Source organism: Nuphar pumila, chromosome 2, assembly GCF_984573655.1.
Source record: "Nuphar pumila chromosome 2, dmNupPumi1.hap1.1, whole genome shotgun sequence".
NCBI lineage: Eukaryota > Viridiplantae > Streptophyta > Magnoliopsida > Nymphaeales > Nymphaeaceae > Nuphar > Nuphar pumila.
The window spans coordinates 114509607-114519816 of NC_143250.1; positions in this window are offsets into that span (position 1 = coordinate 114509607).

The following is a 10210-nucleotide window of genomic DNA, read 5'->3' on the forward strand; positions in this document are numbered from 1 at the left end:
TTTGTATTTTTATCCAGATTGTATACCTCTTGTTTTTGCATCACATATTTATAATTATGTAAGTTGTTGGTACATTACCATTCTCGCATATGCATGCATAAGTTCGGTTTATATAAATTAAATTAAAGTAAGGAATGGATCGGGGTCGGCTTGATCCTGGTTCGTATTTCCCTTGTTCTGCAAAATGGATGATCAAATTTGACCATGGTAAGTGGTCTGTTCTAGCCTGACATCGGCTGACTAGAATCTAGCGGCAGCGGGCATAGCCAGGGATGCGGCACCCTGCTGATGCCGTGATTGTTGTCAGCCTGATAGTACAGAAGACTGGATCCGTCCGACTCCAGCCTGCAGTTGCGATGTGCGTGTGGCCAACAACCATTGTGCCTAGCAGAGCACCTTGTGCCCTACTGAGTATAGTCGGTTGGGGTCACAGTGATCTCAACCATGGCATCTTATACACGGTGTGGGGTCACCACTTTGTTTGTCTAGAAGCAAAAGTTACTGCACGTCACCCTATGTTGGGACGTTGCAAGTTCAAGATCCAAACGATGATAAAACTATTAATATTCATTTCTGGTTGTTGATATAATACACAAATCCATATGGGTGGTGATAGGACTGGAGGTGGTCCGCCGCAACCCGATTGATTTATATAGGTATGTGTAAAGTACATACATACACATAAATCACTTATTTGAAGCACAAGGTTCTGAAAAAAAAGTATATATGTATATATTTTGGTTGATCAAATGATTGTTCATTACATAATCGGTTCACATAGTTAATTTCATTGTGTTCTTTTATGAAATAAATCAGATTTCACACATCTGACCAATCTGTTATTTATTGCATATAGCTGGGAAAAAATAGTTTTGAGTTGAACATGTTGAAGGTTGCCAAACGATTACTATAAATTTTAGCTATTTGATAAATAGTCATTTTGACTCATTAGATGTATAATATGACAAGGTCTAGTGACAATATATTGTTTTTTTCGTTATCAACACACGATATAATCTTGAGACTTTATATTTAATTTTGATTGGAAAGACACAATGTGATTTTATGTTATGACATCATTTTTCTAATATACAACTTATTAATTGATCTTAGTAAATTGAGCGAGTCTGATCTGAATAGTGTGGTTGAGTATCATGCACGAGTGAGTTTAATTGGTTCGGTATAATTCAGCCAAAACTGGGAAGGTGTGTGCGACAAGACGCACACCACCCTGTCAGTGATGTTGTTTCACTGTCACAATTCAAGTTACTACAGACCGAAGGTCTGCCTATGCTCCAGTTGTTGGTTACTATTGTGGGTAGCCGACAACTATGGTGCGATGTCGGCTGGGTACATCTCGATCTCAACCATTGTTAGCACCTCAATAGCTGGCACTACTTCCCATAGCGGGTCGGCTGGGTATGCCAACTTAGCCGGCTGCAAAGGGATGGCAACATAGTTGTTGTCCTGCTGATGCACAAGTAGTTGGCCATGCCAGACAGGCTTGTCTGGTATGAGCAGCTGGTGCACGTCACCTTGTGATATGATGTTGCAGGTGAAAACCCCAATAGCACAGTTGCATAACTGGTAAGGGTCTGCCTAACCCAACTTACATTTTAAAAGAAAAGGAGAAATATATATATATATATTCAAGATGAAATTTATTTATATAGGTCTCAACAACCATTGCCAAATTATCACAAACAATTAATGTTAAATTATCACATGTGATGGAATAGTCATAAATTCAACTATATACATATCAAGAATACTAAATCTTGACCGTGACATAGAAAAAAAAAAGATGATAGTGTTGGGTATCATTTCATGCGAAATAATAAATGCGAGAATATGTTCACAAAGTTAGTTCCATTTGCTATTTTCAAGAGAATGTATTACTTTATTGAATATTTGATTACGAAACATGTAATATAAGAACTATAAGGTTGGTTCCATTGCAATTACTTTGAAAATCTATCAAGCAGGATGAGTCTCATGGACTCTGATCCATCGAACACATGAGATTATGAATCTTCCACATGTGAAGGGCATGACCATGGTTTTAGTTATAAAACATTCATTAAATATAAAAATGTGTTATATGATTGGAATCCTTAAAAGAGGGTCATGCATACTAAACGGATTTGGAAACCCAGCAAAATGATACAAGAACATTATTTTATTGTTTGTCCATTTGGTTTTGGAATGGTTGTGCCGGTGTATGTTTTCGCAAATGCAATTTCTTTTATAGCATGCACATCAACAAAATGTTATGCTATTACTGAGCTTTGTGAAAGAATGAGATATCAATAATGCTATTTGTTTCACTTGTAAATTTGATATGTGATTCACATATGAATGTCATGACCATGTTCAGGGTATATGCCTATTGTTAAATGCATGTATTTGATATTTGCATAGTATGAAAATTTCAGGGTCATGAGTATGCTAAAGCTCAAAACTAGGCATGTGGTTCTACAGAACCTTTGTGGAGTCACACGAGCACTTATGAGATTTATATGTGTGACATGCTATGCATGTGTTATGATGCAATGATATGATACTTGTACTTGTGAGTTTTACCCATGACTGGGCATGCAGTAAAAAAAGACCAATGGGGTACAATACATACATCCAGACTTATAAAATTGAATATTTCATGCACAACTGCTCAACTTATAATATGAGCTTATGATTCTGAGAATTAGTGACTAATGTGCACTAGGTTGGTAATGTGCATACACTTGATCACCCCGAGTGTGGGTTTGAGATTTTGAAAATCCCTTGTAGTGCCATGACTCGTACTAAGAAATAAACAAAATATAATATATGCACATACAACCTAACTGCGAGATTCTGGATATACCTGAAAGATGATATATGTTACCAGTTTCTCGGCATTCTGAGTATACCTGAAAATGATATATGTTATCGATTTTTTAGAGTTCTGGGTACACCTGAAAGATGATGTATGTTATTGGACTCATAGTCTACCTTGGAGAGGGTAGATGATACAAGCTCCGTAGAACAATTATGTTTTTGTGAGAGGTAGGTGTCTCACTCGGTCCCTAGTCCTCGGAGCTAGGGGGTCAGGACTACGAATGCGTCCTAGGTGGTAGATCCAAGTCTTCTGCAGAAGTCACAGGGTGCATCCAAATTCTAGTTCTAGCCACTGAAGTGTACTCTCTCAGTCATGAACCATCACCTTTGGATATTCGTACGGCTAGTCATACGGGGTATTAATTTGAAAAGCATAATAGACCTCCATGTGGTCTCGGTCCGCTATAATGTCGAATGCCTATGCGTACTCACAGGGTAATTAACAAGAGAAACATAAAGTCAGAACACATTTGAGAGTCTTCAAGTATACAAACAATGCTTGATGTTGCATTTGTTATAGTATGACTGTGATTCATTCATGTGATGCATAGCTTTGTAATACTTTCCTTTACGTTCAAAATTGTTATAACAAAAATGTGATTCATTCATAGGATGTGTTGCTCATTAATGTTTTTTCTTTATATATTAAACCATGAAATGTTGTATTGGATGAAATGTACATTCAGAACTTGTTTGAATGTTTGACATTTCTTATATCAATGTGTTGCACATATACTTGTACACATGACACTGATCACATTCATATTGATATTATGCTTCTTACTCAGATGGGATGTAGTCTGATCCCATCTGAATTATTATTTTTCAGGAAACAAATAAAGATATCGGGGCACTTGCGGTCGTCGTTGCGGACAGTGCCATGAGACCATATCTTCTATGGATGTCTTGAGGAACTCTGACTTTAACAAATTCATTAATTGTATCATTTATGATTATATTATTCCAAGGCAAGATTTTAATTCGCCTAATGTTATTAAGTTCGTGTCATCTTCTGTAACCCGCCCAAATTATTTGATCGAGGGATTAATAAAATATTTCCGCTATGGTTTTAGAAAAAAAAAATTATTCCAAAATTTTAGAGTTAAATATTTGGGGCGTTACAGATTTAGAAAAACAAATTTTAAAATAAGTCCTTATATTTTTCAAAAAATTAAAATAACTATCTCAATTGATTACGTTTATACCCTTCATTATTTTAACTATTTACCAAATTATACCATTTGTCATGAAATTATTATTTTACCCTTTAAATTTTTAAATATTTATATGCATGTCTCTGAAATATGGATCTAGATAAATATCTAGATCTGTTAAAAATATTTATTTGGATAATAGTCAGATCCATTAAAAGATCCATTTTATTTTTAAATATGGGGTTGGATCATTATCCAAATCTTTTAAAAGATCTAGATCCAAATATTATTTGGATTGAGCTTCTGAACTTCAGATCATGTTTAAATCATATTCAAGATCCATAGGGTTCAATTTATATAATGAATTTATTTAACATTTAAAAATTATAATTATTACAAAAAAACCCTAAAAACCCACCAGGGCCTGATTCACTATCTGCATCAAACTAAAAAACCACCCCCTGACTTCCTCATTGGTCACCTCTGTACCAAATTGGCCATTTTCTTCCCCATTATCTTTGGGTTCTCTCTTCCTTGGAATCGAGCTCTTGTTGGTGATAGAGTTTTGAAAAAGCACTCAGAAGTAACGTATTGCTTCTACTTTGATTTTCCTTATTTGATGTGAGGGATGCACCATCATCCAAAGTAAGGGACATAATGTGATTCCTCATTATATTCTTGTTATAGTTTGGTGATCCCCCTCATTCAACATTGCCTCTTCCATCTCATATAAAGTTTGGTGCTCAATCTTTAGTTAGAGTTCTTTCGTTGGATTGTACGGGTACCCTGAGCCCATGAGTACTTGACATTCCTCTATCTCTCTATGAATAGCCTTTATCTGCTCGAGGATACTACCATTGGCAGATTTTCCCATCAAGTGTGGTTTCACTTTGTGATTTCTAACCTAGGTGAGAACAAACATCACACCCCTAGATCTTTGTGTCCCAGCTGGCTCTGACAGTGCTTTCACATTCCTCTTTAAGTGCCCAGTGTTTGAAAATTCTGAAAGAAGGAGAGGGTCTAAGATGAGGAGTTGAGTAATTAATCAAGGCACCATTATGATCTGAGATCAATTTAGGGATGAGTTTACATTTTGAGCTAGGAAATCACTGAATCCATGAGGCATCTATCCAGTCGACCCACCCGAAATCAATTATGGGCCATTTGGTTATGCCATGTGAATTAAGCATTTGGGATATGTATTTATGACAACTTGTAAGCCCTGATCATATAATTAAACTGATTGCTATCAAGATGCTCGATCCACAAACCCCTTCTTTCTATAGGCGACCTGGTAGTGTTCCAATCACACTTCCTCCTTACAACTGAATTGTGTCCATAAGGGTATGTTTGATGCGCTATTCTCAACGTGATTCAGACGAAAATCATGCTGAGAACAATGATTTTCAACAAACATTAGACGCGGCAGACGACGTTCCGCACGTTCGCCGCATCCTTTATAATATGTAATTTTTGATCCACCTCCCCCCTGTTACAAAATGAACAGGAACAGAGGGGACCAAAAAAACTGCATCAACGGGCGCATCGCACCCGTCAATGTGTCTCTCTGCAGAAAATGGCTCGACCCATCATCCTCCTCTTCTTCGTTTCCGTAATTTCGATCCTCTTTGAAATTTTGCAGGAATCCGACACTGATCTAATTGCCGACCTCCTCGCGCTGCAGTAGCCTTCCTCTACAACCATCATTTGCACTGGTCGATGGGTCTCTGCTGAAAGAGGTAGAATGATCGACCATCGCCTCCACCTTCTGGTCACTGAATCTCTCACTCTCCTCTCACCTCGATGCTATCTCCTCTCTCTCACCCCAACTCTCTCCTCTCACCTCGATGCTATCTCCTCTCTCTCACCCCAATTCTCTCCTCTCACCTCGACCCTCTCTCCCTCTCTCAACCTAGATTTTGAGAGTTGACTCATACAACCTAGATTTTGAGATTTTTCATAGAGCTCTTACGGGAGGTGTTGTGCCTTCGTTTGCATCATCATTTGGCATTGGGCTTGAGACTCGCCTTTCAGCCAGAGAAAATGGTTGAAGCAAATTGAGGCAAAAATTTGTTTGTGGCAATGTAAAAGAGTGAATGTCGGCTTCAGAGGTGTCGTCATCCAATATATATTCAAGCTCGGTGTCGGATATCAAGTTTACCTTCTAAAGGATCTTCCTCTTCTCTTGCTCAGCGTAGAGGAAATATGTCACCATCACTTGTGTTACCCACTTTCTTGGGTGATTCCAGAATGCTGAAAAATGCTTGTTCTTTTGCTTGTACAAGTATGTCAGCAAGTATGATGATGAAAAGTGATAAGCATAATGGAGACCAACTTTCAGATTCCAAGCTGCATATTCAAATGAAGACAAAGAATCAAGTGTAAAATATCAAAGGCATATGTGTTTAAAAGATTTAGGATCAGAAGGGTTGTGTCACAAGATTGATTCTTTAACTAGTAGCGGCTGCCATGTTGCCCAAGAATCATCTGGTAGTAAAAACACATCAAGTTTCTTCATTATAAAATAAGGATATTTTTTTTTAAGAATATATTCTTGTTATTTTCGCTTATGCTCATCTAGCAGCTACCTTTCCATCCCACTATGGTCTTTGTTGCAACTAAAAAAAATGAGTTGCTAATGATCAAAGGTATTTGAGAAAAATCACCAAGATTCCATCAGTTGTGATGGTCATCTGCACCTAATACAACAAATGTAATAATTGCAACATTAACATTACCAATGGCTATTATTGATTTGCATTTAAGGCCTTACAACTCATCAGAGACTCATCTTTTGACTAGTTAGTGAGCATATCCCTCCGGTATAATTCTACTTTTGCAGTGCTAAAGCAGGCACATGAGGCTTATCAGACACATAGATTACTTCTTGCAGCGCACACATAGATTACTTCTTGCAGCGCCCATCAATAAGTGAGGTTGAAGTTGCATCTCTACATGTGTTAAAACTAATTCAAGAATTTTTCCTCACTTCAGGTGATTCAAATTATGACATATGGACCCTAAATGTCAGTGGCCGGCACACATGGCCTTTGTTGGCAAAGATTGTCATCATTTGATTGATATTTATTGCAATCCTATTTAATTTTTACATGCATATAATTACGTTGTGTATCAACCCAAAACCTGAGAATTGTTTTTTGTCAACTGGGAACTTGGTCTTTGGTGACTTTTGTCTTCAACAAGAAAGCCAAGTCTATCTTATGAGAGCACAAAACTTCGGGCCCACCGACGACCCAATCCCCTACGTTCTATGTCAGGATCTTCATTGGAAAAAGGGTGAAGGACGACTTTAATAGGGATTAGAAAGGTGATCCTCGGGTCACACGTGGGAGTGGTTCACAACCAATGTATCCATTGGTCCACAGCCAGGGATGAATCTCTGTCGCTGCCATTGAGTTCGGTTCTTTGGGCGAATCAACACCTGGATCCATTATAGGCACCAAGTCAACAAAGCTCCTTCGAGGCTTAGCTGCATTTTGAGGGTGGGTACGGATGTTCGGGTTTATGAGCACATGACCCGATCCAAACTCCAACAGCCTGCTATGTTTGCAGTGATCCGTAGCCCAGAACATGGAAAGAAAGCCTGGTGGGGTCTGGTTGAGATCCAACCACACATCTCAGTTAAGTTGAAAACGTGTCAAGAGTAAGAGGTGACTTAGCAAAGAGATGTACCTCTCATAGCAGGTGTCTTTTCTGGAAACAGCATCGACCCCAACGCCTTCCTGAGCCAGAGGAGGTACACTGCCATCGTCCTCATACCGCAGGTCCTTGGAGGGGAGTGGACGGTCAACCTGGCATGTCTGGGGGCGGTTGTACCCGTTGTCTCCTGCGTCAAACATCATCGTGTCACAAGAAGACTGTTGTGGTGGACTTCTTCTCGCTCCTCTTTCTCCGATGGGGGAGATCATGGAAGCGACACCATGAAGTGGCCTTCAGACTGTGTCCTTCTCATCTCCCATCACCGCCGGCAGGAGAAGTCAAGGGTGTCACCCAGGCTCCCTCCTTCACCTTTCTTCTCCATCGAAACAGATGAATGACCCATTGTGTCATGGTTCCAGCCTTTCTATATGTGCATACACACAAAATGTTGGGAGGATAGGATGGGGGCCAAGTTGGATAATTGACTCAAACCCAACCTATATATATATATATATATATATTATTCAAGTCAGAGTGATCTGTTCCCATTCCCCAGCTTTAATAGGAAAACATGGCGCTCAAATTTGATGCTCCGGCGCCTCCTTTGCAGCTGGGGCCTTTCATTTCAGTCCCAGCAAGAAACACCGACACTTTCACATGAAAGGGGCTGAAATAAATGCCCCTGGGGGCTTGCCCTACAACCCAGAAATAAAAGCTTTTTTTTTTCAAAATAAAAGCCTTGTGTACGAGGATAAGATTAGGGGGGTGGTGGGGGAGAAGATGCCATTTTGGGGCTCAAGGCAGTTGTACATCCGTGATAGTGTTCAGGCCTCGAGCACGGATCTAGAGAGCAGCCAAGTGCAATGGCTATTTGACATAGGCAAAGGCAATCACATAACAGCATTTCATGTGGAGCCTGTGTAGCTGTGGGCCCATTTGGCTGCTCCTTTGATCTGAACTCTTGACCGTATACCATTATAGTTGCCCTTATGCTATTATTCATGTGATAACAACAATCAGAACACCAATAAAAAATAACTTTTTGCTTAAATGGGTCCCACAAACGTATTTCGAGCAATTTACTTTTTAGATAAGCAACATCTACAATGCAAAGATCAATTAAAAACAAAGTAAACTAACTATAAGACTCCCATCTCCGAGTCCCGTTGGTATTATTTTACATAAAAAAAACATACAAAGTTCACATAAAGAAAATATGAATATATTTTTTTTTATTTTTATTTTTGCAATAACTCACTTTCTTTCATAATGTTTATAATTCATAACATAAGAAAATAATAAATAATGAATGTTTAATGACAAAAAAATAAAAACTACAAGTGCTCTATTGAAGTAGAAGTAGCTTATCACGTTTAATTTGCCTATGTCAGTGTGACTCAAACCTATATTTGTAATTATATAAAGGGTGAGTCTACAACCTAATAAAAAATATTATAAGTAAATAAGAACTTTAACTTACAACTATAGTGCGCTCTAAGCCTCTAGTCTGACTTTAGTTTTCGACATAACATACAAGTTTGTATATTTTAATTATCCTTCATTTAGCCAAGTTTCACCTTTTTTTTTTTCTTCTGCACTTGCAACCCATCGGCAGCTATGGCTGCTGGCCCTCTTTTAATTGAAAAAGGAAGAACCTTATCTGCATTGCCGACCAAATTTCTGAAAAGTTCCTCCCCTCTCTGCAACCCATTTTTCCTCTTTTTTTCCTCACGTATCTCTCTCCTTCTGTTGCTCGCTTGATCGGTGGTGGAGGAGGCTGTGTGAGGGCTTTTTATAGCCCTCACGGTGGTTGAGGATAAACCTCACCCCCCTCTTGTTGATCGTGGGGGGTGAGGTTTATCCTCATCCCCCCTCTCTACGAGATTTGGGGAAGGTGGTCCCCCGATTTTTGGGGAGCCATCTTCCCCCAATTTTTTTTAACTTCTCCCCCCCCCCCCCCTTAACGATTTTGTTGGGGTGGTTTTACACTGATTGTGCTCTAGGTTGGTCGCACAACATACAAGGTAGCTCTGATGGACATACTATTAGAGCTGCCTCTTACCTAATCCCAACTACCATTCTTGTTGTTTTTCTACTCATAGATAGTTGAAAAATGGTTGAAAATCTTTTGGCTTTTTTTTTAATCAATTTCAAGTGGTGTAGATGTGTTCATAGCTTTTAGAGGTGGGCCGCTTAAGGCAGGGTGCATGATTGTGGGCCCTCACCTAGGGTTTTTGCTGCTTTGGCAAGGGTTCCTTGTCATAAAAAAATTGAAAACAAAAAGAGTTGACACATTTTCCAAGTATTAGTGGCATGCAAAAACCTATTTTTCCATTAATTTTCACTTTTTGACCATAATGGTTGAGAGTATCAAAGCCAAATAAATAGGAAAGAAAAGGATGGCACACGTTTAACATAGTTCATTTGAGAGATGCCTGCATCCACGATCAAAAGATTTATCTCCTCCAATAACTCTCAATCACCTATCAGAGAAGGTTCCCTTAAAATATATTGAA